A 27379-nucleotide genomic window follows, 5' to 3' on the forward strand; every position below is an offset into this window, starting at 1 on the left:
TGCGACTGGAAGGAGTACGAATCACTTTGGAGAGAGGAGAACTTAAAATAACAAGATTACCGGTTTTGTGGAGCTCTGGAGAAAGAGGTGATGGAGAAATTTAGGAGGGAGGTTTGAGGCCCCCTCCTCTGAGGAACAATGGTGGCGTCCAGCTTCCGCCTTCACTATGAGAATCTTGATGACATCACTTCCCTTGACTTCCTGGTTGACTAACTGTACTCTGGACTCGTTGCTCCTGTGAGTGCCCCTGGTGGATCCGGAGGAAATTATAAGGATACTGTGCTTGCCTGAGGATTTTAAAATTTTTTTTTAAATGGCAAAGGTCAGAGACCAACTGCTGGAGAAATGGAGAATTCTGGAAAAGTTATCTAATATGGACAAGAAACTGGATGAAATAAGAGCAGAAATTGTGACTATCCAAAAGGATTTTAAAGGATACTCAACAAGTCTCAGCAGAAAATAAGCAGAAAGTGGAAGGTCTGGAGGGTGAGATGCGGGCAGTGCAGAAAAGAGGCGACAAGCAATGCTGTGCTTGGACTACAGATGGATAAAATGTCTTATTTCTTAGGTTTCAAAATTTGGAACAAGTGGACCAAGAAGACTTGACAGATGTTGTGACTAAACTGTTGGGAGAATTTCTTGGGAGAGGTGTTGATTTTATGAATTGGGATGTGGATCGAGTTTATAGAGTTAATTCACAATATGCACGCACGCATGCAGTTCCTAGAGAGGTTCATGTCAAATTTGTGAAAAGAGAGACGAGAGATGAAATTCTTAGAAAACATAGGAGTGGGGCACTGACTTATAGGGGCAGGAGATAGCCATTCTGAGGCAGATTCCCAGACAGGTACGTGAAATGAGAAAGAAATATTATTTTTATCAAGCAAATTGTACCAGAAGGAGTGGGCTTCAGATGGCTGATGCCAGAGGGATTGATGATTTTCCGGGAGGGCATTACGAAAAAATTAGTACAATTGCGGAGGCTGCGGCCTTTTCTGAAACTGAATCAGAGGTGTAATGCCTTAGGTACCCTGAGGAAAGAAAATGATAAAAACCTCTAATGCCATTGGCCAAGTTGCTACCCAGATTTTAAACACATGTATCTGAAAATAATTTTAGTTTAATTAACAGAAAAAGAAACAGATCTGATTTTATCTAACAGAAAGCAAAACCTAAAGAATATATGTTCCTTAATAATGAAAAATTAAACAGTAACAGTATGGGGAAAAAAATACAACAGACTACATCTTGGTAGGGCTATATCTATGGACTGCCTGTCAACCACCCCAATCTAAAAGTAAGAGTGCATCCCCACATAATAAACATTTAGTCTCAGTTTGTCACCCTATGAACAGATTTGATTTCTGTTATCTCAACTGAGGCAAAAAGCCAAAGAATGTACAAATCGTAGTCTTGAGCGTTTTTCTTGATTACATAAAACAGATAATTTCATGCACTTTAGAGAGACGACTTCCGGTATCCGGTGGCAACGGACGTCTGGAAGGCTTCTCCTGCCTCCAGTGTCTGAATCCGGCCGCCGCCGAGGCCCTTAGGGGCCAGGTGTTCCGAAAAGGACACCTGCCGCACGGACGGCCCGCCAGGGGTCTCCCAGCCGATATACAGGACTGGGGGGACCGATGCTGGCGCGTCCTAGGCTCGGCGGGGTTCGGAGGCCACAGGCCGCGGCCATTATTTTGGTCGTCGCCTGGGCCGCTGTGCTCGGTGACACCGGGGCTTTGGATTTATAATTGCAGCAGCCTGGTGGTGAACAGGGAACGGAGAAGAATTGAGGAATGAAGAAGGGAAGGGATATCGGCAAATGTGGTGGAGTACTCCGGAGTGCGGGGGTTTTCTCCCCTGCGACTGGAAGGAGTACGAATCACTTTGGAGAGAGGAGAACTTAAAATAACAAGATTACGGTTTTGTGGAGCTCTGGAGAAAGAGGTGATGGAGAAATTTAGGAGGGAGGTTTGAGGCCCCCTCCTCTGAGGAACAATGGTGGCGTCCAGCTTCCGCCTTCACTATGAGAATCTTGATGACATCACTTCCCTTGACTTCCTGGTTGACTAACTGTACCCTGGACTCGTTGCTCCTGTGAGTGCCCCCTGGTGGATCCGGAGGAAATTATAAGGATACTGTGCTTGCCTGAGGATTTTGAAATTTTTTTTTTAATGAGAGACCAACTGCTGGAGAAATGGAGAGAATTCTGGAAAAGTTATCTAATATGGACAAGAAACTGGATGAAATAAGAGCAGAAATTGTGACTATCCAAAAGGATTTAAAGGATACTCAACAAGTCTCAGCAGAAAATAAGCAGAAAGTGGAAGGTCTGGAGGGTGAGATGCGGGCAGTGCAGAAAAGAGGAGGCGACAAGCAATGCTGTGCTTGGACTACAGATGGATAAAATGTCTTATTTTCTTAGGTTTCAAAATTTGGAAGAAGTGGACCAAGAAGACTTGAGAGATGTTGTGACTAAACTGTTGGGAGAATTTCTTGGGAGAGGTGTTGATTTTATGAATTGGGATGTGGATCGAGTTTATAGAGTTAATTCACAATATGCACGCACGCATGCAGTTCCTAGAGAGGTTCATGTCAAATTTGTGAAAAGAGAGACGAGAGATGAAATTCTTAGAAAACATAGGAGTGGGGCACTGACTTATAGGGGCAGGAGATAGCCATTCTGAGGCAGATTCCCAGACAGGTACGTGAAATGAGAAAGAAATATTATTTTTATCAAGCAAATTGTACCAGAAGGAGTGGGCTTCAGATGGCTGATGCCAGAGGGATTGATGATTTTCCGGGAGGGCATTACGAAAAAAATTAGTACAATTGCGGAGGCTGCGGCCTACGTGGAGGAACACAAAGCCCTCCTGGATTTAGATGACCCAGGAATTGAAGAAGGGGAGGTTATAGACCATGGGGCGGAGGCGGCTGCCGCTGTTGCGGCCCTGGAGTTGGGTCAGGCTGAACCCAGAGTTCTGAGATCCAAAACTAGGAAGTGACAAAGATATTTGGTATTGTGTTGGTTTTCCTTATTCTCTTTCGTATGATATTCTGATTATTCTTGACCCTTCCTTATTGTGTAAGATTGAAACTTAGCTACTTCGTATCACCTGTTTGCCATATGGCTGTTGTATGTGTTTAAAATTCTGAGTAAAATTCTTATCATGTATAAGAAAAATGAAAATTTACCATACCTGATATGTATTTGCATAAATTTTTTTTGACCAATAAAAACTTTTTAAAAAAAAAAAAAAAAAAAAAATTTCATGCACTTTAAAATATGTAGTTTAATTACCTACATAGGTGGTGCAGAGTTTCTGATTCACTAATCACAAAATGAGACTACTATCTATATAAATTCTTATCTTTCGAATAAGTTCTAAAGAACTCAGCAGGTTTCACTTCTAAGTATATCGACATAAGCTTGCGCTGCAACTCCCTGCGAAACCATTCTGCCTATTTCCACAGCTATTTACAGTTTATTTCACCAGAGTCATTCTGTTGCCATTCTTTGTCTCTGCCCTCATCTGGGAATGGGGAAACACTGGAAAGTCATCAGAAAATCTTTGTAGAGGATGAGGGTTTAGAACAAAGATCGCTGTGGAATCTGCCTAGAAAAAGGTCTCTTTGCTCCCAGTCATGCTGGAGGCGGGGAGATTTCAGTAGCTTTTCCATCTTCTAATTTAAGAAGCATTCAAGCCTTTTAACCTGCCTCAGGGCTTTGCTATGAACCTGCTCACCCTAACAAGGGCATTCCAGTCAATGAATGTAATTGGTGGACCCAGAGGGCTCCATCTTTCATACCGAGATAAAAACAAAGGCTAAAAGATCATAAGGAGGATTGACTCCTGGATGAACTGATCTGTCAGGTCAGATTATTGACCTGGCAAATACTCCTTTGGAATGATCTAGAATTCTGAATTCATAAGTAGGCATTTCTCAGTAAAGAAATTGAGGGGGGGGGAATATGGTGTCCGTTGACGCATTTCTCAAGGCCTAAGCTCAGAATGAACAGAATAACAGAGTTGGAGGGCACCTTGGAGATCTTCTAGTCCAACCCCTTGCTCAAGGAGGAGACTCTATACCAGGGGTGTCAAACTCAAGGCCCAGGGGCCAGATTCGGCCTGTAGGCTGCTTAGATCTGGCCTGCGGAAATAGATCTGCCCTGGAAATAGTGAAGGACCGGCTTGCAGTGCCTCTGTCAGCAAAAACAGAGCTTGCAAGGGCTGCACACAGCCCTCCCGAGCTCCATTTTCACTGACAGATGGATGCAGGAGGCTGTCCCAGCCCAAAGCAAACCTCTCAAGGGTCACATGTGGCCCCCCTGAGCTCTGTTTTTGCTGACAGAGGGTTACAGGAGGCCATAGCAGCTGAAAATGGAGCTCAGTAGCCTGTTTTCACTGGCAGAGCGCTCAGACCACCACAGACGTCCCTGGCACAAGTGACATCATGTTGGCCATGCTCACCCTGGCCCCCAAGATCAAACGCGACCCTGATATGGCCCTCAATGAAATTCAATTTGACACACCTGCTCTATACACTCAGAACAGTCCCTCAATAGTTTATCAACAGAAAAATTCAATATTTCTTATCCACTCAGCAGCATGACATAATTTATCTAATCTTTTTGTTATTTCCCTTTACTTGTTTTATTAATAATTAAGCAGAGAAACCACTGTAAAAGCAAAAGGAAAGGGAAAAGGAAAGGGAAAAGGAAAGGGTACATATGCATACATAAAAATATACATATAACATTGTAATCCCTAACTCAACTATCTTGTTATTGATCTTTTGTTGTTAATATTAATATTATTAGTTCATAAACTTCGTACAAAGGTTAAAGCTGAAATAAAAATTCCAACAATGAGATACAGTAATGAAAATAAAACCAAAAACTAAAATAAAAAGTATACATTATAGGAAAAAAGCATTCAGGTTGTTCTCCTCTCCTACATTTTCCCTTTTTTTCTCTTGTTTTTCTTCCTCTGGCCATTAGCTACTACTTAAATATTTTTATATTCTTCAAACATCAGTTATCTAATCTTAACATTAAACAGAAGGCCTGCTCCTTGGGATTTAATTAGTAGTGTACTTGTACACATACATACACAAAATTACAACTCTTTCACTCAGCTAAATATGTATAGAATTGAAATAACTTAAGTATCAACAATATTCCTGCAAGGATTAAAAAAGAGGATTCGTTTTCTGGCCCTTTTGCCCTTGAGATCACATTCAAAAGAGCAAAGGGGTCAGGACAATAGCTACATTTAATCTGATTTATTGTTTAAATTCAATTAGACTTAAACATATTTGATGTGTTTAGTATCTGTTAATGTATAAAATAATTTTAATGCCTTCAGGTGGCAACTGCCAGGACAAGTGGTTTGCCATTACCTGCTTCTAGAGAGAGAATATCTGATCCAAGCTCCCCACAGATGATTTTGTGATCAGATCTCGGGGTCTCTAGTTAGTTTCTAACTAACTTAACACTACACCAAATTGAAATACTATGTTCCATTAGTACTGATTAAAAACAAATTGTCAATTAATTGAAAACAATTAAATGGACAACATTCCTCCACTATCTTTTACTGCTGCAACATGGAAGTGGGGCTGTAGTACCAAAAATGTTTGACTGACATATTGCCCTTTTTACATGTATTCCATATACAATGCACATTAAAAAGGGATGGGGCTTCAATTACATATTCAATTACAATTGCAGCCTCCACCTTGACTGTTTCGACTTAGCTATGGACAACCATGAACCTTTTGCTTCCAGCAGTCCCATTTGAGCCATGGTGGCGCAGTGGTTAGAGTGCAGTATTGCAGGCTAATTCTGCTGACTGCCGGCTACCTGTAATTTGGCAATTCAAATCTCACCAGGCTCAAATGGGTGGACTCAGACTTCCATCCTTCCGACGACGGTAAAATGAGGCCCCAGATTATTGGGGGTAAAATGCTGACTCTGTAAGCCGCTTAGAGTGGGCTGTAAAGCACTGTGAAGCGGTATATAAGTACTATTGCTATTGATCGCAGCAAGAAAGCCTTTAAATAAATACCCACCTTTGAATCCCACAAATGAACTCTGACTTGGATTAAGATGCTATAAAGACAAACTTTTGATCCCAATTCAGTGCACAAAGCCATTACACCTGTGCCAACTGAACAGCTGTGATGTAAAAAAAAGACCCAGCTGGGTAATATTTAGAAGGACAAACACTTAGTGCTACCATATACTGACAGAGTTCTCCTTCTACAAGGTCTTAAGTTAGTCTCAAGTTAGTTAGTTTGCATTATTTTTGTTTCTACTACTTTTATAAAATCACAGAGTTGTTTGTTTTAAAGCTGGCCTTGGTACTTTTCAGGGAATAAAGTACGTTTCTACTTTTGACTACCCATGATGTAGAAGTAAGGTTGAGCCTTGATTGCTTGATCTTCAGATAATGGCATAAGCAACTAGTAGGTTGGTTTCAGAGCAAAGGATTAGGTCAATGCTTCTTTTCTTCCTGAGGCATGACTTAGATTGATGATGAGTTACTGGGTGATTTTCAGATACAGGCCAATTTCCCACTGGGTGACTTTGAATGTCAACCAACCAGGCATTGCTGAGGTGATACAAAACTTGTCCTCACTGCTCTTATTGCAGGACCACAATGATTGCAAGATAATTCGAGAATGTGCTGGAAATCATGAGCAGGGATCCTGCCTTAGACAACTAATCTGGGGCAGGCATTGCTCTGCAGCTTCTAATGATCCAGAAGAGCTTTGCCATTCTGTGTGATCCTTGTACGATTTCTCAATGTCACCTTCCTTGGTTTCCCTTTTGTTCTTTGGGGTCCTTTTTGTTCTCCAGTGCCGCAGGGCCACCTTTGACTGTGAAAAAGACTCTGGCTTGCTCAAATGTACTCGGATTAACCCTGAGTATATGATTTGCATAGACAGTAGAGATCTCAATGTTCTGGAAATCCCCTTTCCTGACCAAAACTTCCTCCCTGGACTCAGAGAGCGTCATCATTTTGTTTCACTGCTTGCTTTCAGTGCAAAGTAATGCAACAGAGCGGTCTGAAGGGGTAAACAACCCCCCCACCTCAGATATTGGAAAGGAGAATGTCCTGGGAAATTTTCAGTGCTACCCTTTGTACCCATTCTTGGCCAGCAACTAGTTTTCCTGGCTTGTGGGTTCTGCCTCTTGCTTCGGGCCTTGCTTTATAGAAGACAGGTTTTCCCTCAGTCTCTTTTTTAATCATATTGAGCAGGGCGAAGTGATCTCCCATCCTACTACATGCTGCGCGTATATTTATATTTATATTATTATTCATATGTACATGCACAGCTTTCCTTGCTGAGAATTTACTGAACACTGCTGGTTTATCAGAATATTCAAGAACATTAATGCATTGGGCTCCCTATATTAATAGGCTGATCTTAGTTACAGCTTGAATATGGAAACTTCCTGGACTTCCTTGAACTCACTGGGACTGATTTCCAAGTAAACACTGTGAGATTCAGGGATATTGTGGGTTTTCTACGTGCACTGAATAGTGGTTAAAGGAGAACCAATAATACCCAGGTACCAATCCACTCGCAACCATAGAAGGCTCACTGGATAACTGAGCCAGTCATTTTTGTGTCATCAAACTTACCACACAGGATTGTTGCTGTGTGGAAAACGGGAGAGGGGAACACTATGTATTCCACCCCCAGCCTCCAAACAAAAAGCAGGGAGTAATTTTTAATAAGTAAACAAGTCTCTTCCTCTCTCCCGCTCTTTCTTTCTTTTTCTCCATGTTTGTTTTTAATATTGCCTTCCAGGTTTTCAAGAACTGACTTATAGACATTGTAATTTATTTTGTAGGTAGAATATTAGCCTAGTAAAACACTACCAAGATTTTTCAGAGCTTCCTTGCTTTTAATCAGTAACTTCTTGGTAGTGTTTTAACTAGGCTAATATTCTACTTACAAAATAAATTTCTGCTTCTTTACTTATTTGATTCATATGCAATTCACCCCAGCCTTCCAAGGCATTCAAGGAAGGAAGGAAGGAAGGAAGGAAGGAAGGAAGGAAGGAAGGAAGGAAGGAAGGAAGGAAGGAAGGAAGGAAGGAAGGAAGGAAGGAAAATTGAGCAATCACTATTTTCAGATAGATAGCTGCAGTGTGTGTGTTTCTTCTAGAATAATTCTGGATCTAATTAACCCTAATAAGGAAACACAAATATTACCCATCTGAGCTTCCAATAACACATCTGTAAATAGTGCGGACAAACATTCCCAGCAGCATATGTAGCAAACTCCAGTAATAGCAAAATAATGACATGCGTACGATAAGATTTCCAGGCATATATCACCCTAATCTACTTGTGTCTTAATGTCAAGTGCAATGTATCATTTACATGATGATATCAGACATCATTTTTTTGCTGCCTTCCTGCAGATGTGCACGTTCATACTCAAGATCACGGAATGAACATTGATTGCCTTTGAACTGGGTTACACATTGTGTCATACTGATTGTGTGGAATGATGATTTACAGCAGGAATAGGGAAGTATGGATCTTCCAGTCTTTCTCATCCCTGGTTGGGGTTGATTATGTTTTTGATCCAGAGATATCTAAAAAGCTACAGATTTTAAGAATGAAAAATTGGGAGTTTTATATATTTGGAATGAATTCCTTTATAGCTGATTTGTGTAACTCTAAATCTCATTCTAGAGGGATGCGGCTAAGACACTGAGCTTGTCAATCGAAAGGCTGACAGTTCAGCAGTTCGAATCCCTAATGCCACATAATGGAGTGAGCTCCCGTTACTTGTCCCAGCTTCTGCCAGCAGTTCAAAAGCATGTAAAAAATGCAAGTAGAAAAATAGGGACCATCTTTGATGGGAAGGTAACAACCTTCTGTGCGCCTTTGGTGTTTAGTCATGCCGGCTACATGACCATGGAGACGTCTTCGGACAGCACTGGCTCTTCAGCTTTGAACCGGAGATGAGCACTGCCTCCTAGAGTCGGGAATGACTAACACATATGTGCAAGGGGAACCTTTACCTAAATCTCATTAGTGATAGTTACGAGTGCAGAATTGAGCAATGGGGGTTTAGGCCAGTCTCATTTTTCAAAAAAGCAAAATTGCTTGTGGATAGTCACTGGAATAGAGCCTTCACAACTGTATGTTAATTATTCAAAGATGGCACAGACACAATATTCTCTGACCTTGAGATATAGATCCAGATCTGATTTTGCGAGGTCCCTAGTATTCCCTGAGCTTGGTTGTTTTCTTACAGACGTTTCATTAGCAAAGTAGGTAACAAATCATCACATTGCTACCTAGTTTGGTAATGAAACGTCTGCAAGAAGACAACCACGCTCAGAGAGCACCAACGATCTCACAGTTCAATCTTGAACTACAGATATTCTCATAGATCTGATTTTGAACAAGACAACCATTTTCTCTAAAACAGAAATCCTCCTAGCTCTTATGGGAAGGTCTAGCTTATCCTGTCACCTAAGATCTGGATTTTTTGTATCAGCAGACCCCTCTCTACCTGCTATGGCATGAAGCAGTCTGATCTGTGTCTGTCCACCTTGCACTATGCCTTGCACTACTTTCTCTTTCCTGTCATCAAGGCTTCAGAATGGCCTATAAAATACCATGGGGACAGAATCTGGGTTCAAATCTGCCAGGGTTCCCATTTTACTGAAGATGAATTTTGACATTGGATGACAATTCAATACATACTGTATATACTATACACAGAGACGTCTAGGGCAGTGGTCACCAACTGGTGGTCCGTGGACCACTGGTGGTCCACGAGAAAATTTTTGGTGGTCCACAGAAAAATTATTTGCATTTTTTATATTGCACTAGTTTGAAGGGTAGTTGCACTAGTTTGAGAGGTCCTCAAACTAGGGCCCCTAGGCCGGATACACGCAATGAATGTTTGTATTGCTGCAGAGAGTCTTCCCCTTTGGGGTCTTTTTGTGTGGATTGGAGGGGGGCAAAAATCCCAACTGGGGGTCTGCTTCAACCTCCAGGTGCAGGGCTTTGGGCGAAGGTTGGAGGTAAGTGCCACTGGTGGCGAAGAGCCAGAGGGCCTTGTTCCAGTGGGACAGCATCATGGCCTGGAACTGGCTGACCATCTCAGCCTGCTGAGCCTCCAGGCGCTGGAACATAGCCTTGAACTTCTGCAGGTCTTCCCTCTGCTTGGAAAGCCTATGCTCCTAGTCATCAGTGTGGTGCTTCTGCTGAGCCTCCTTCTCGATCAGATCCAATTTGAACTGAGCCAGCTGTTTTGCCAACTCTTTCCCCTGGTGGCTGCTTAGCTCCAGCAACTGCTTCCTGTTGGGTCCCTAAGGTGGACCTGAGAGGACAGGCGAGAAGTAGTGAGTAGAGGCTGGCAAGATGCCCCTTGACATGACATCGAGTTGGCCATACCCACCCAGTCACATGACCACCTAGCCACGTTCACCCAGCCATTCATTAGGCAGATCATATTAGTGGTCCATGGGATTTAAAATTATGAATTTAGTGGTCCCTGAGGTCTGAAACGTTGGTGACCCCTGGTCTAGGGAGATTCTCAGTCATCCAGGTCATGGTTGTCCCAAAGATGCTTTTCCAAGGGGCAAATCCAGTTGTCCAGTTGTCTCTTGAAAAAGCACCTTTGGGATGTACACAGAGACACACATCTTCCCCCCGTCCTCCAAATCAGAAGCGGGACTGATTATAGAATGGGAATGTGATGAGGCTTCTCTTCTTCCCAAAATGACATTGGGTTGATATCACAAGAGAAAGTGATACACTGTCATGGCCCCCTCAGAGCCTAGTTCGGAGGAGGAGGAGGCATGCCAAGGGCTGAGGACGATGCTGTCTTGGGACCCTCAGGCATTGGAAGAGGTGCCTTGCCTTGACCACTTGGCTCATAACATGCACATGTGTACACAAAGGTGCAGTCCTTTCATCTTGTATATCTTCCAAACCAAAGCTCTTAGCCAGTCCAGACTAAGAATGATGCTCTAGAAAGCCTGTGAATTGGGCAGTATCGTATTTTGCCTTTGGACAGATGTTGATTTGGGCGCAGATCAATAGAAGACATTTTATATGTTTTCATGTATAAAACCTATTTCCCATTTACTTATACAACATCTTTACTTTTCAGTTGCATTCACACAATTTTCTAAACTTGGTTAGCATTAACTGCTGGATTATTTTTCTTTCTTTCTTTTTTTCCATAGTTTATGATATAGTTTGTTTGTTTGTCCAATTTATATGGCCACCCCTCTCAGTGAGTAACTCTGGGCAGTAAGCAGAATTAAAATAGAATAAGAACAACCAAGAAACAAGTCCCTGCACATACTTGGGGCCTTAGGCCCAGGCACATTATAGTTTAATATACTATATTTTGAAAACTCAGAAATGTAATGCACTAATCAAGGTTTAGGTTTTTTAAATTCCCCTTGTACAATTTATACAAGGGGAATTTTCCTCTCTGAATTTTGTTGATCTGGAAAGAAAGCTAGAAGCAAATGTTTTCGCAACACATCTATCTAAAAAGAGACTCACACATGTGATATTATAGATAAAAGTTCAGTCTTGGGCCCAATACTCTTCAACATCTTCATAAATGATCTAGACAAAGGAATAGAAGGGTAACTCTTCAAATTTGCAGATGACACCAAGCTGGGGGAACTGCAAACACTTTGGAAGAAAGGCTGAAGTTTCAGAAGGAGTTTGACAGACTTGAGCATTGGGCCCATCCAACAAGAAGCAGTTCAGTGGTGAGAAAAGTAAGATCCTGCACTTAGGCAGGAAAAACCAAATGTATAGGTATAGAATAGGTGGTACCTGATTCAACAGTAGCATCTATGAAAGGGATCTAGTGGATCACCACTAAAGTATGAGCCAGTAGTGTATTGCAACTGCCCAAAAAGCCAATGCAGTCCTAGATTGCATCAACAGAGGGATAGTGTCAAGACAACAATAAGTGATAGTAATGTTTTACACTGCAATTGTGTGACCACACTTGGAATACTGGACACCATGCTACAAAATAATAATAATGTTGAGACTCTGGAAAATGTGCAGAGAAGAGCAGCAAGGATAATAAAGGGTCTGGAGGTTAAATTGTATAATGAATGGTTGAGGGACCTAGGTATGTCTAGTTTATCAAAGAGAAGGATTGTGGAGACATGAAAACTATCTTCCAGTAGGAAAGGCAACCCTTGAAGGGCTGTCATAAAGAAGAGAGGATCGAATTATTCTCTTGGGCAGGACAAGAACTAATGAGTGGAAGTTTGTCAAAGAGAAATACAGTCTAGAAGTAAGGAGAAATCTTCTGACAATTAATCAATGGAATGGCTTGCCTCTTGTGGTTGTAGGTGCTCCATCATTAGAGGTTTTCAAAAATAGACTAGACAACCATTTGCTTGGGATGGTATGAGACTCCTGCCTTGAGCGGGACTTGAATCTGAGACTTCCAAAGTCCCTTCCAGCCCTTTGATTCTGTCTTTTATATTCCAAGTTTTGGATTAATTATTTAATTTTTCTTTTGTTACTTTGAAAGTTGAAGGGATAGGCTGCTGATGGATAATGAATAATTTCCTGACATTGCATTTTATTCAAATATTTCACATGATTCAGAAGGGACAGATTTAATGTTTTTGTCCAGTAATAGCAAAGCAAATAGTAACTTAATTGTTGATTCATGCTTGACTCCTGCTGACACGACATATCCTTGTAGTTTTCTTGGAAATGATGTGGAAATGACTTTACATTTCCTTCTTTTGAATTATTTTTCCTGCTTCCCCACAGTTCTAATATTCCTTAGAAATGTCCTAATCTGGTCTGACCTGCTTAGCTTTCCTGACAAGATCTGCTGGATACCACTATACATTATGACAAATTTTTAATTTCCCTGGTTGTACACATGGCTTAAAGTAGCTGCCAGTATGCATCCAATCATTTTAGATCTTGGGCTTAAAATAATAATAATAATAATAATAATAATAATAATAATAATAATAATAATAATAATAATAATAATAATAATAATAATAATAATAATTATTATTATTATTATTATTATTATTAATGTGTGTGTGTGTGTGTGTGTGTGTGTGTGTGTGTGTGTTATTATTTAATTTCTATACCGCCCTTCTCCCGAAGGACTCAGGGCAGTTTACAGCCAAGAAAACACAGTAAAAAGTACAATATACAATTAAAACCAATTTTAAAAAAACCTATTCAATTTGGCCCATTAATTAAAATACACAGTAAAACCATAAAAAAACCCGTTAAAATTAATAATAAATTTCTATTTTATGCCAGTCCTGCATGGAAGAACAAGTACGTCTTCAGCTCGCGGTGAAAGGTCCAGAGGTCAGGAAGTTGTCAAAGTTCTGGGGGAAGCTCATTCCAGAAGGTAGGTGCCCCCACAGAGAAGGCTCTCCCCCTGGGGGTCGCCAGCTGACATTGTTTGGCTGACGGCACCCTGAGGAGGCCCTCCCTATGGGAGCACACAGGTCGATGGGAGGCAAACGGTGGCAGCAGGCGGTCCCGTAAATATTTATTTATTTTTATTTATTTATTAATTAAACTTTTATACCGCCCTTCTCCCGAAGGACTCAGGGCAGTGTCCTAAATACCCTGGTCCTAAGCCATGGAGCGCTTTAAAGGTGATAACCAGCACCTTTAAAGGTAACCAGCACCACAAAGTGTAGAGTTTGATGAAATAGCCCTACTTATAGTTCCTTAGAAGTTGATGGAGGAACCTGTAAGAATATACCGACTGAAGCTTAAATCTAGTACTATAACCGAAAAGCCTTTCTCAACTTTTCTCCAGGTATTCCCAGAAAGGCTGATAGCATGGCCAGATTTCAGGAAACTGAAGTCTCAGATGGCAGGAATTTCTGGTTACTGACACCTTAGTATATCTGGGGTAGAACAAAATGTTGCAGAAAGTTAGCAAAGGTTTTCTTTGGGATGAAAAAGTGCTTAGTCAAGAGCCGTGTTTCTCAATCTTGGCAAGTTAAAGATGTGTGGACTTCAACTCCCACAATTCCCCAGACATACCACAGGTTGCCACAGTTGAGAAACATTAGAAGATACCAAAAAGCAGTATTACTGTCTTATTCAGTAGGAGCTGCATATCCTGCATTGTAATAAGGTTCCAGCAAACCTTTATTAAGCCTTTGATCTTCATATCTTAGCAATGGAAGGCACAAGAACAAATCACCTACCTCTATTGACAACTCTGTTCTTAGAAAATGAGTTATCTGAAACTCTCATAACTTTTGCCTCAGAAATATAAATGATTTTAGATTAAATTACTGTACTCTTATAAGTTACCTTTGGGAAACAGTATGGGTAATCCTTAACTTACACCCATAATTGAGCCCAAAATGTCTGTTGCTAACAAGGCAGTTGTTAAGTATGTTTTGCCCCATTTTACAATTTTTCATGCCACAGTTGTTAAGTGAATCACAGCAGTTGTTAACTTAGTAACATGGTTGTTAAGTGAATCTGGCTTTCCCATTAACTTTGCTTGTCGGGTCACAAAAGATGATCACATGACCTCAGGACACTGCAACCATCATAAATACATGCCAGTGTCTAAATTTTGATCACGTGACCATGGAGATGCTGCAATGGTTGTAAGTGTGAAAAATGGTCATAAATCATTTCTTTCAGTTGAATGGTCACTAAGCAAATGGTTGTAAATTGAGTACCTCTATAACCAGCTTGTGAAGAGTCTTGAAATACTTCTTGCATGAAGAGAAAAATCACAGATTTCATAAACCAGGGGAAAAATATTAGTTCATCAAAAATGATTTCAAAAGAAATGTCATAATGCTTTTCTATAGTTGGACTCTTGAAATATGGTCATTACCATGTTTCTAAAACAAAGATACAGCAGATCTGTTAAAGTACTAAAAAGGGCAAAGTAAAATAATCAGCAAGATTTGACTGATTCCCTATGAGAAAGTAACGGCATTTGTGCTATTTTAATTTAGAAAAAAAAAGATGTGTAAGGTGGATCTTGACAAAGATATGTAACATTATGCATACAACATACAAATGGAAGAGAATAAAGAATAGAATAGAATAAAATTTTTATTGGCCAAGTGTGATTGGACACACAAGGAATTTGTCTTGGTGCATATGCTCTCAGTGTACATAAAAGAAAAGATACGTTCATCAAGGTACAACATTTACAACACAAATGATAGTCAATATATCAATATAAATATATCAATATATCAATATAAATCATAAGGATTACAGATAGTTTAAACCAGTGTTTCTCAACCACTGTAAGATGGGTAGATTTCAGCTCCCTGAATTCCCCAACCAGCTTGCTTTAACATTGCCGCATGATACAATAATGGCCAACCATATCCATTCTTAAACTGAACTATTAGGCAAAATCCCTTTCCTGCTATCTAGTGCTTTAGCAGGCCACTTGACCTTGTGAGGAAATGGAAGTTCACTCGCTTTTCCTGGAAGCCCTCAGTGTTATCACACCTCAGCTCTCCCAGTCTACATATTGTGGGTTACTAGTTGTACCTGTGTCACTTCTTCTCCATGGAATGCCTCTACCCACCATCCTTCCTCGTAAATCTGCTGTGCAAAGAGAATTAAGACCTCCCTGTCCTAGGACAAGGGACGCGGTGACTCAGTGGCTAAGATGTGAGCTTGTCGATCAAAAGGTCGGCAGTTCAGCGGTTCGAATCCCTAGTGCCGCATAATGGGATGAGCTCCCTTTACTTGTCCCAGCTTCTTCCAACCTAGCAGTTTGAAAGCACGTAAAAAATGCAAGTAGAAAAATAGGGATCACCTTTGGTGGGAAGGTATCAGTGTTCCATGCGCCTTTCGCGTTTAGTCATGCTGGCCACATGACCATGGAGACGTCTTCGGTTAGCACTGGCTCGTCAGCTTTGAAATGGAGATGAGCACCACCCCCTAGAATCGGGAACGACTAGCACATATGTGGGAGGGTAACCTTTACCTTTTTATCCTAGGACAAGTAAAAGAGAAAAAAAATGAAATGAATTCCATAGCACCATACTGTATTTTTGTCCTTTGTATTGAAATGTGTAACGAGGTAAATCAGTTCTAAGTTGCACAAAAACCACACAATATTGAACTTAGGTAGAGACAATTATAGTCACCAGAGACAGTAATACCTTAACCTGCAGAACTAGAAACTACATGAAACATGTTAGCTAATTTCTTCTTCTAGACAATGAACCAACATTGGCTCAGTTGTTCCCTGTGCCAATCCTGTAAATACCATCTTTAATCAGACTTTGGAGAGGACTTTAGCTTGGCATCTCCATATCCTTCACAACAAACCTTGGATCTTTTCTCCTGGGAGTTTGAGTACAGTTTCCAAATGAGCAAACCCTTTTTAATCTGGAAAGGAAAGTACCAAAATCTTTTTTTCTCGCTGCATCAGTGGTGGGTTTCAGCAGGTTCTGACCAGTTCTGGAGAACCGGAAGCGAAAATTTTGAGTAGTTCAGACAACCAGTAGTAAACTCCGCCGCCTTCGACAGGACCTGTGTCATAGAATCATCTATTGCAATGTACTTCCTGTTAAAGACTACTTCAGCTTCAATCACAACAATACAAGAGCAAACAATAGATTTAAACTTAATGTTAACTGCTTCAATCTTGATTGCAGAAAATATGACTTCTGTAACAGAGTTATTAATACTTGGAACACACTACCTGACTCTGTGGTCTCTTCTCAAAATCCCCAAAGCTTTAACCAAAAACTGTCTACTCTTGACCTCACCCCATTCCTAAGAGGCCTGTAAGGGGCATGCATAAGAGCACAAACATGCCTACCGTTCCTGCCTATTGTTTTCTTTCATTATACCCAATTAATATAGTTATTACATACTTATGCTTATATATATATATGCTTATATATTATATAGTTACTTTCATGCTTATGCTTATATATACTGTTGTGACAAAATAAATAAATAAATAAATAAATAAATAAATAAATAAATAAATAAATAAATAAATAAATAAATAAATAAATAAATAAATGTGTATTTTGCAGTAACCTTCCTCTGGAGTTGGGAGGGAATGGAGATTTTACAATATCCTTTCCCCTGTCATGCCCACCAAGCCACGTCCACCAAGCCACGCCCACAGAACTGGTAGTAAAAAAAATTGAAACCCACCACTGAGCTGCATGCTAAAGCCAGCATATCTATTGAGCCTCAGCTGGGGTTCACAGGCTGTCCTGTCCTGTCACTACAAGAGGTAATCTGGAATTTTGTAGCCAATATTTAACACCTACTGTATTTTCAAAAACCAATTTCACAGGAGGGAGATCTTTTAGTGGCGCCTATTCATAGGAACAGCTCATTGGAAGCATTCGAGTGGTCATTTACTCCCATTTTGCTGATGGCTTTTTTTATTTTATTTACATTTATATCCCGCCCTTCTCCGAAGACTCAGGGCGGCTTACAGTGTATAAGGCAATAGTCTCATTCTATTTGTATATTTACAAAGTCAACTTATAGTAGTGATTTCTAACTGATTCCTGAGAGGAAATACTCAATAACCCCGGTTGTAGGATGGCTTTTGTTTTTGGATTTTTTTTTAAACAAATTGAGACATGCTTTTTCCAGGAAAAATACACAGGCATTAAAAATAAACCAACAACAGATTACATCTGGATACAGTATTTCTCTCTCTCCCACCGAAGACAGGCATAACCTATTTGAATTTCAGTGATCCACAAAACAACTTTCCATTGCAACACACAGCAGCTTGATGGTTGGAGTGAGCCTAATTACAAAAATCTGACAGAGAAACAATTGTGCATGTTTATATATCTTGTTCCTTTCAATTTTATTCCCTAACATATTTTTGCCAGGGGCCCCTTTTTTGCCTAGAACAGTGTTGGCGAACCTATGGCATGCGTGCCGGAAGTGGCACGTGAAACTACCCCGTGCCAAATGTGCAGCCTCACCAGCTCCTCGTCGCGTTCCTGCAGTCAAATGTGCGCCGGCCAGCTGGCCATCGCATGCGCGGTGCCAGCAGACCTCGGAAGTGTGGTAGTCCATCACGCTTACGCGAGCCAGCACCCGGCTTTCTGGGTTGGCGTCGTGTGCATGAGCAATGGATCACTGCACTTCCAGGGTCGCCAGCGTGCGTTTGAGCACATGAACGCAACAGGAGCCAGCGAGGCCACACATTCGGCATGGGACAGTTTCATGTGCCACTTCCGGAATGTGAACACTGGCCTAGAACTTTCTTCAGGCATAACTCATAGGGTCATCAATGGAAAGGGAAAAACTCATCCTACCAGGTCAGATAGGTTAGGCATGCTCCTAGTCTCTTCCCCTAAATATTGCCTGATGGGAGCTAGGAAACAGCTCTTCATTATGGCAGCCCCTGCTGTATGGAACACCCTCCACCCAGAACCTCTACAGGCCTCTGCCCTCCCAGCCTTCCATAAAGCTTTGAAAACCCGGCTTTTCTCCACACACTGGTATAAGCTGTAATGATAGCATGTTAGAATAGATAGGCACCAGTATTTTGTTGTTTTTAATGTTTTAGTTGTTTGGGTATTGTTGTTGTTATTATTTCTTTTATTCATTAAACATGAAACTCAGTCAATTGAACATTTAAAGATGTGTCATAAATACCATTGACTGGTGCTAATGGTTGATACAGATTGCTGCCAGCGTCCTAGGTATCAACCAAGTATCTTCTTAAAATATATGATATCCCAAGTAGCGCAGTTTTTTGCAGTTCCACTGGAGTTATTGCAGGAAACTGGTATATTGCACACACTGGTATAAGCTGTAATGTTTTAGTTGGTTGAGTATTGTTGTTGTTGTTATTAGCTAAATTTATTTGCTGCCTATGTCACTGTGGGACTACTCTAGGCAGCTTACAACAATAAAAAGAAATGAAAAGAGTATAAACAGAACAGAAGTAAAATACAAACATAAAATAAACAATGAAGAACACAACAGGCCATTCTCGATTTACAACAGTTCATTCAGTGACCGTTCAAAGTTACAACGGCACTGAAAAAAGTGACTTATGACCGTTTTTCACACTTACATCCTTTGTAGCGTCCCCATGATCATGTGATCACCTTTTGCAACCTTCTCACAAGCAAAGTCAATGGAGATGCCAGATTCATTTAGCAATTGTGTAACTAAGTTATCAATTGCAGTGATTCACTTAACAGCTGCGGCAAGACAGGTCGTAAAATGGGGCAAAACTCAATAACTATCTCACGTAACAACAGAAGTGTTGGGCTCAATTGTGGTCATAAGCTGAGGACTAACTGTTCATCAGTATGATAATGAAAAAAGTGAACAGGTGGAGAGTAGAGAGCAAGGGGAGAGGATGGAGTCTGCCATCAATCCATCACCACCTCCAGTGTGGTCCCCAGCCCCCCCCCCCAATTTGGTCTCCAGGCCAACAGGCAGAGCCAGCTCTTTAGGCTCTAGAGTTATATTTATAAAATGATTTTATATGTCTCTTAATTTTTTATTGGAAGCTGTTCAGAATTGGTTAAAAGATGGGCAGCTGTTAAAATGTTTTTAAAAATTGCAATGCAATGCAATACAGCCAACCCAGCAAAGAGTGAATGCAGGGTGAACCCACATCTGAAGGATATGATTTTTTAAAAAATCACACATATAAAAGTTTTAATTATATTGTTGCAGCTGCCATCCTGACTTTTATTGCCATGGCATTCAGACCTCTCCAGCTGAGCCTGAAACACAAGTAAAAGGAGAGTTAATCACATGTTTACAACACTGCCTTTCAGATCATTTATCCTTTAAAAAACTCTGTTTTTTTACAGAATGCTTTTGCTTTTCTTATCAAATCTCTCATTTCTCCGCAGCGTGGCAATTTTCTGTCAAAGAGTCCACATGATTGCAAAGCCCATGAAGCACCATTTACACAGTATTGTCACCCTTTGAGTCAAACATGATTTTTCCAATTAGCTTATGATTTCTGGTTCTGCAGGATGTACCAAGTTGTAAACTGGCAAAACAGCTTGGGTTCACATAACGTGATAAGCTAAAATACGATTATTCTGTGGCCCAGAGTGTCATATAAACTGAGCTAATAGGAGGGACCTCAGTCACTGCTTACAGCAGGTTTGTCAAGGAAATTTGATATTATGGGATGATGCTAAAAGAAGACAGGCTCCAGGGAAGAAATAGTAACATACTGTAAAGACTAAAATTATTCTCCTTGTTTGTTTAGATTCCCTACCCCCCAGTTTCTATTGTTTGGACCACAAGTTTCGGTTTTGATACCACATGTAATCATTTCTTTGGTACAGAAAAAAAACAAAACCCAATGAAAAGCCAATTTCCTAGCAAATAAACATGGGATTCCATCTGCCAAATATCTTTTCTCAGTGAACTGTTTATTCACGTAGCAGTGACGTACTTCAGCATCCCACCCCTGGGCTACAGGGGAGCCCTTTAAATTATCTTTGGATCCTTTTCAAAACCACCAGAAAAGCTGTCTAGGGCAGTGGTTCCCAACCAGTGTGCCGCGGCACTAAGGGGTGCCGTGAGATCTTTTGAGGGTGCCGGGAACTTTTGAGCTACGGAGATTTTAAATATCTATTTCCTTATAAGGGTGCCGGGAACTTTTGAAAGGCTTTCCAAGGGTGCCTCAAACAAGAAAAGGTTGTGCCTCAAACAAGAAAAGGTTGGGAACCACTGGTCTAGGGCCTCCTTCACGGGGAATTCCCCATCTCCAAGCTAAAAGTAAGCCTGGGTGTGCCTTTCTTTCTGCAGTTGATTAAAGCATACTGGAAGGCTCTTTTCGACCCTCTCTCTGGTTTGCCTGAGTGAGTAGTCAAAGAAAACTTTTACTATAGATTTTCGACCTTGTGGGAGTTTGGGGCAAGTTGGTTGTCTGGTTTGGGTATAACAGAGAGATTGCATTACCCCTTAATTTAGGATTTCCATGTTTAGGACTGCCTGATAGAAAACCGAAAGAAAGCAATGTTTACCGATTTCAACATCCTAGGAGAAAAGAAGAAATTTTGGTTAGTGTAGCTAAAATAAGTTTTCTAAAATAAAGGTTTGGATAATGGTAGCGCTTGCATTAAACACAAGAAAGAAGTGGTATATAATCGCTAGAAAAAAAGCAAATGCTCTAGAGTATCCGGGAGATTGACAACTCCGAGAGAAGTCACTTTATATAAAGTTATCTTCTAAGGAACATAAAATAGGAGAATTTATTTAACAAAATGCTGGAGAAGACACCCTGGAAGTATGCTTCTGAAGGTGACTTTGCAGAGACTGAGCTACTAGATGGGCTATTTTTAGCGGCATGGCTGCATAAGACTAAGCATAGCTTTGCTGGATGGCATTGTCTTTAAAGTATAAATAAATTATAAATTCCTTTAAAGAACAAAAGAAAACACTTTAAAATTCTGAGCGGAAGAAATAACAAGCAGGAAAATAAAACCTATAGATTCTCTTCAGTGTTGCTGCCAGTGGTGGGTTTCACATTATGTTACTACCGGTTCACCTCAAGAGCGCATGCTCACTTCATGTGTGCGCGTGCTCAGTTTGCATGCACCCGGCCTTCCGCGCATGCGCTTTGCTTGCACCTTCCGCACATGTGCCCAGCCTCAAAAATGTGCCTAACTAGGATGGTATAGAGCTGGGGCGTGTAGGCGTGTGGATGGGTCCACCCGCGATTTCCGCTACCAGTTCAGGTGAACTGATCCGAACCGGCTGAATACAACCTCTGGTTGCTGCCTTGCTACATAAAGGGCTGAGAGAACTTTGATGAAATACATTAGGTGTCATTCACAGTAGTTGGAACAGCCACTTGGCTACAAACTGTGTTGTTAAACTAATTGCTACCTACCCTGCCTTTGTTAATTAATCTGTTGCATGCTGATAGTAGGGATGTCTGCAAGTTATCAATCTCTTTTAAACTCTATTAATTTCTTTTTAAATTTCTGTTTTCTTAATCAGTTTTTAATAAGATTTCTATAGCTATAATGAATAAATTCAAGTTACCATACCTTACTTTCTAGGTTGTATTTCAAAAGGTCTGTCCATATCAATTACAAGACAGGAGGGTGGGGTGTCCACCATATTTTTTTCTTGTCATAATGCTGTTTCTTTCCAGAGGCAATGGACAGTTTGCTGGCAAATCCAAGGAAGATTTGTTATGCCAGCAGAGTGAATTCAGAAATATATCCTGAATTCATATATCCTGAATTCAGATCATTTTCTCCTTCGTCTAGACTTTCTGACCGCTACCCACCACCGCAGGGAGACGGAACCAACGCGTTGGTTCCGTCCCAGGCGCCTAATGGACCCGGAGAGGTTCCTGACGGAGCTTGGGCCGTTTCCCAAGCACCTGGCCCACGACTCGACTGAAGAACTAGTTGCGGCCTGGGAACGGGCCGCGGCTGGAGCTTTGGACCGTGTCGTGCCTTTGCGGCCTCTGACCCGGCGTCGGTCTCAACCAGCTCCTTGGTTCTCCGAGGAGCTGAGGGAGATGAAGCGCCGGAGAAGACGCCTAGAGAGTGCCTGGAGATCCAGCCGCTCTGAGGCTGACCGGACACTAGTTAGGTCCTATAGTAGGACCTACCTAGTGGCAATGAGGGTTGCGGCGTTCTCGTTCCTCCCTCATTGCGCCGGCAGATAACCGCCCGGCCGCCCTGTTTGGGTGACCGCTCGCTCCTTCAACAGGAGGCGGGAGGACCCCTGAGGCGTGCCGAGGAGTTTAACGGTTATCTATCGACAAAATCGTTCAGCTTGGGACGGATTGGATCAAAATTGGGTAGATCCAGGCGAGGGTTCTGAGGCCCGCCTTGTTGAGGTGGTTTGGGATGACTTTGATCCTGTGACTCCGAGGACATGGACAGGTTGCTGGGTAGGCTGAACGCCACCACATGTTTATTGGATCCGTGCCCCTCCTGGTTAGTACTGGCTACTCAGGAGGTGACACGAGGCTGGCTCCAGGGGATTACAAATGCTTCTCTGCAGGAGGGGGTCTTTCCCGTGGCCTTGAAAGAGGCGGTGGTGAGACCCCTCCTCAAGAAGCCTTCCCTGGACCCAGCTGTTTTAGGAACTACCGGCCAGTCTCAATCTTCGCTTCACGGCGAAGGTTGTAGAGAGTGTGGTGGCATGTCAGCTACCCCAGTACCTGGATGAAGCTGTCTATCTAGACCTGCTCCAGTCCGGCTTCCGCCCGGATACAGCACTGAGACAGCTTTGGTCGCACTGGTGGATGATCTCTGGAGGGCCAGGGATAGGGGTTACTCCTCTGCCCTGGTCCTAGTAGACCTCTCAGCGGCTTTTGATACCATCGACCATGGTATCCTGCTGCGCCGGTTGGAGGGTTGGGAGTGGAGGCACCGCTTATCGGTGGTTCTCCTCCTACCTCTCTGACGGACGCAGACGGTGTTGACAGGGGGCAGAGATCGACCCAAGGTGCCTCATGTGGGGTGCCGCGGGGTCGATTCTCTCACCCTCCTGTTCAACATCTATATGAAGCCGCTGGGTGAGATCATCAGTGGCTTTGGGGTGAGATACCAACTGTCGCTGATGATACTCAGCTGTACTTTTCCACCCGGGCCACCCCAGTGAAGCTGTCGAAGTGCTGTCCCGGTGTCTGGAAGCCGTCACGGGTCTGGATGGGGAGGAACAGGCTCAAACTTAATCCCTCCAAGGCGGAGTGGCTGTGGATGCCGGCACCTCGGTACAGTCAGCTGCAGATGCGGCTGTCTGTCCGGGGTGAATCATTGGCGCCAATGGCCCCAATGGGCGTGCTCCTGGGTGGTCGGGTGTCCTTTGGAGGCCATTTGACGACCCTCTCCAGGAGAGCATTTTATCAGGTTCGCCTGATCCGCCAGTTCGTCCTTCCTGGACGGGATGCCTTATGCACAGTCACTCATGCTCTCGTTACCTCTCGCCTGGACTACTGCAATGCTCTCTACATGGGGCTCCCTTGAAGAGCACCGGAGACTTCAGCTAGTTCAGAATGCGGCTGTGCGGGTTATTGAGGGAGCGGTTCGGAGCTCCCACATAACACCTATCCTGCGCAGACTGCACTGGCTACCTGTTGTTTTCCGGGTGCACTTCAAGGTATTGGTTACCACCTTTAAAGCGCTCCATGGCTTAGGACCGGGCTATCTGGGACCGTCTACTGCCGGCCTCTATCTCCCATCGTCCGATGCGTTCCCACAGAGAGGACTCCTCAGGGTGCCGTCAGCCAAACAGTGTCGACTGGCGGCCCCAGAGGGCCTTCTCTGTGGGAGCTCCGACCCTGTGGAACGAACTTCCCCTCGGACTTCGACAATTACCTGACCTTAGGACCTTTTGCCGCGAACTTAAAACTTATTTATTTCGTATGGCTGGACTAGCCTGATTTTTATCTTTATTGGATGGGTTTTTAAAGTTTTGTGATTTTATGGGGGAGTATGATATTTTAACATTTGGGCATTTAAATTAGTTTTTTAAGGGATGTTTTTAATTATTGTGTGTATTTGTATTTTATCTGCCTGTTCACCGCCCTGAGTCCTTCGGGAGAAGGGCGGTATACAAATTAAAATATTATTATTATTATTATTATTATTATTATTATTATTATTATTATTATTATTATTATTATTATTATTATTATTATTATTATTATTATTATTATTATTATTATCCTGCATTGATAAAGGGTATTTTTAAATGATTTTTAAAATAGAAATAATATAATTATTACAACATTGTTAAAATGGATGGGTGTGTAGACTGATACAGGTAATCTCTGAGTCACGAGCGTTCCCTTAGCAAACATTCGAGGTTACACAATCAGGGCCCCCTAGTGTTTATGAACAAGTCCCAAAACTACGAATCTTGCAGCACCATGGCAGTTGTTCGCCCTTACAAACAATCTCACCATGTTCAAGGTTGACTCAGCCTTACATCCTTCCCAGTTGGGTAAAATGAGGACCCAAATTGTTGGGGGAAATATGCTAACTTTGTAAACCGCTTAGAAAGGACTGTAAAGCACTGTGAAGTGATATAAGAGCTATTGCTATCTTGCACTTTGTCAGCCAAAATGGAGGCTTGGAGGGGCGGACCTGCCCCTCCGACACTATTTAGGTCTGCACAGGTCTCACCTGGCACTTCACAGGCCTAAACAGAGCTCCGTTTTAGCCAGCAAACTGCCAAACAAGGCCTGCACAGGCCTAAATGGAGCATCGGAGGGGTGCGCACAGCTGAGAGGTTGGAGAAGAGACAGTTTGCTAGATGTTCATATGGTAAGTGACCTAGTGCGACAGGTTGTGGGGGGAAGCAATTGTGGGGAGCATGAGGTATTTCAGTGGGTCAAGGAGGCCTTTGGTGGTCTTAAGCAGGTGGCCTATTTCATCACTAGGCCTCCCATGGCCTTCCCCACCCTGAAATATCTCATGTGCACTTAATGAGCCATGCATTCAATTAGCGAATGTGTGGGCAAAAGGAGGGAGTGATTGTGTTCAAGGTACAAGATTCACTCCCACAAATCCTCGGGTTACGAATGGAATGGGCAGGCTGAATTCTCTTGCATCTCATAAACCCAATATTTCCTGTCCAGAATCATTTAGTACTGTTGTTTTTTAATAGTAATTTTGCTAAAAATTACAACTACAGCAATAAAAAACTAATCAACAAATGTTCTCGTTTTCATATATCCCCTTATCTATAAACAAATCCTTAAAAATCCTTGTCATTTCAGTCCAGATTAGCAAAAATGCATTAAGGGGTTACCAGAGATAACAACATGTCTATTTTAATTCTGATAAAGTAAGCCAACTTTATATTCCTTCCTTTTACTTCTAATCATCTTGATAGTTTCTTCAAATAATATCTTAAAACAATTTCTTTTCAGTTTTTCTTTGTTCCTTTTTATAAAATTTTAATAGGCCTGTTCTGAAAATCCAATGTAGGAAGGTTATCCAGGTCACTCTCTTGATTTGTTTATCCCTTTTAATTATTAAAACATCATCTAGTCTCTTTTTTATGTCCAGTGTAGCATCTTTTTCTGTATCATTCCTGTAGCTTGTCATTTTAAAATCCACTTTCAGATCATCTTCAGCCTTGTCCAGTAGAACCTGTTCTTTTTCATAACATCTTTTAAACATAGTCTATATATAGAAGAAGACACTTTTAAAATTAACTTCTGTGTCCACTGTTCATGAATATTCTTCAATATGTCAAATGTTAAAATATTTTGCTCTATTCTGTGTAAGTGTTCTTCTCATTTAATTGTATCTTTAGTTCCCTCCAGTTCCCTCCATAACTATATTCAATTTATAATCTGTAGTTTAATGACCATTTGAATATCACCTGGCCCCCTCACCAGAGGTGGGTTTCAGTGGGTTCTGACCAGTTCTGGAGAACCGGTAGCAGAAATTTTGAGTAGTTCAGAGAACCGGTAGTAAAAATTCTGACTGGCCCCGCCCCCATCTATTCTCTGCTTCCCAAGTCCCAGCTGATTGGGAGGAAATGGGGATTTTGCAGTATCCTTCTCTTGCCACGCCCACCAAGCCACACCCACCAAGCAATGCCATGCCCACCAAGCCACACCCACAGAACTAGTAGTAAAAGAAATTGAAACCCACCACTGCCCCATACCCCACATACAGATGGACCACATGAGATACACGTAGGAGGAGAATTTCTCTAAGCCAGATATGTACTTTAAGGTAGGATCTCCATTGGTAGCCTAAGTTTACACCAACCCCAGATGTCATTTTCCTGAAGTCAGCTTTAAAGTTAATAAACCCTTACAATGAGTTAAGTATTTTCTCAGATGCATTTCTTTCAGATTGCTTTAAAGCAAACAGATTGCTTTAATGCGCCTACAAAATATTTATATACTGAAGGCAAATTCAGATCTTATGAAATTATACAGCTGTTTGCAAACCAAAATGTTTTCACAATAAACATTTTGCCTTATACACTGTAAGCCGCCCTGAGTCTTCGGAGAAGGGCGGGGTATAAATGTAAACAAAAAACAAAAACAAAACATAAAGCCAGTGAGCACACCTGTCGTTGCTTCATGGAAGCCTCTGATACAGAAATGTACAACCTTGGACCCTTAGCCTAATTTCTAAAGCCCTAACCAGCCTGCTGAACAGGGAGGAAAGAAAAATGAGAGGGGTGGGTCATAAAAAGGAAACAGCCACCTGGCTCCACCTGCCAATAACATCAGTCCCATTTTCTACTATTGTGACTCTCCGGAGAGATTATGAAATTCTCACCCCTGCTTTACAACATTCCCATGTTATGCCTCTGGCATAAAGTTTCCCACTTGTTAAAATTCAAGAAAGAAATCCCAAGAATTCTAGATCTACCAGAGGGCC

The 27379-nt window shown here is 41.8% G+C and overlaps 1 protein-coding gene across 1 annotated transcript in view; it reads left to right on the forward strand.

Moving 5' to 3' along the window:
* The first annotated feature begins 20738 nt into the window (after positions 1–20738).
* Positions 20739–27379, forward strand: part of TNIP1 (TNFAIP3 interacting protein 1) — an 86877-nt gene continuing 80236 nt past the window's right edge. Inside the window, exon 1 of the mRNA XM_058169702.1 lies at positions 20739–20857. The gene's annotated coding sequence lies outside the window, so the exon portion shown is untranslated. The remainder of the gene's footprint in view (positions 20858–27379) is intronic.

This window comes from Ahaetulla prasina, chromosome 2, assembly GCF_028640845.1.
Source record: "Ahaetulla prasina isolate Xishuangbanna chromosome 2, ASM2864084v1, whole genome shotgun sequence".
Classification (NCBI taxonomy): Eukaryota; Metazoa; Chordata; class Lepidosauria; order Squamata; family Colubridae; genus Ahaetulla; species Ahaetulla prasina.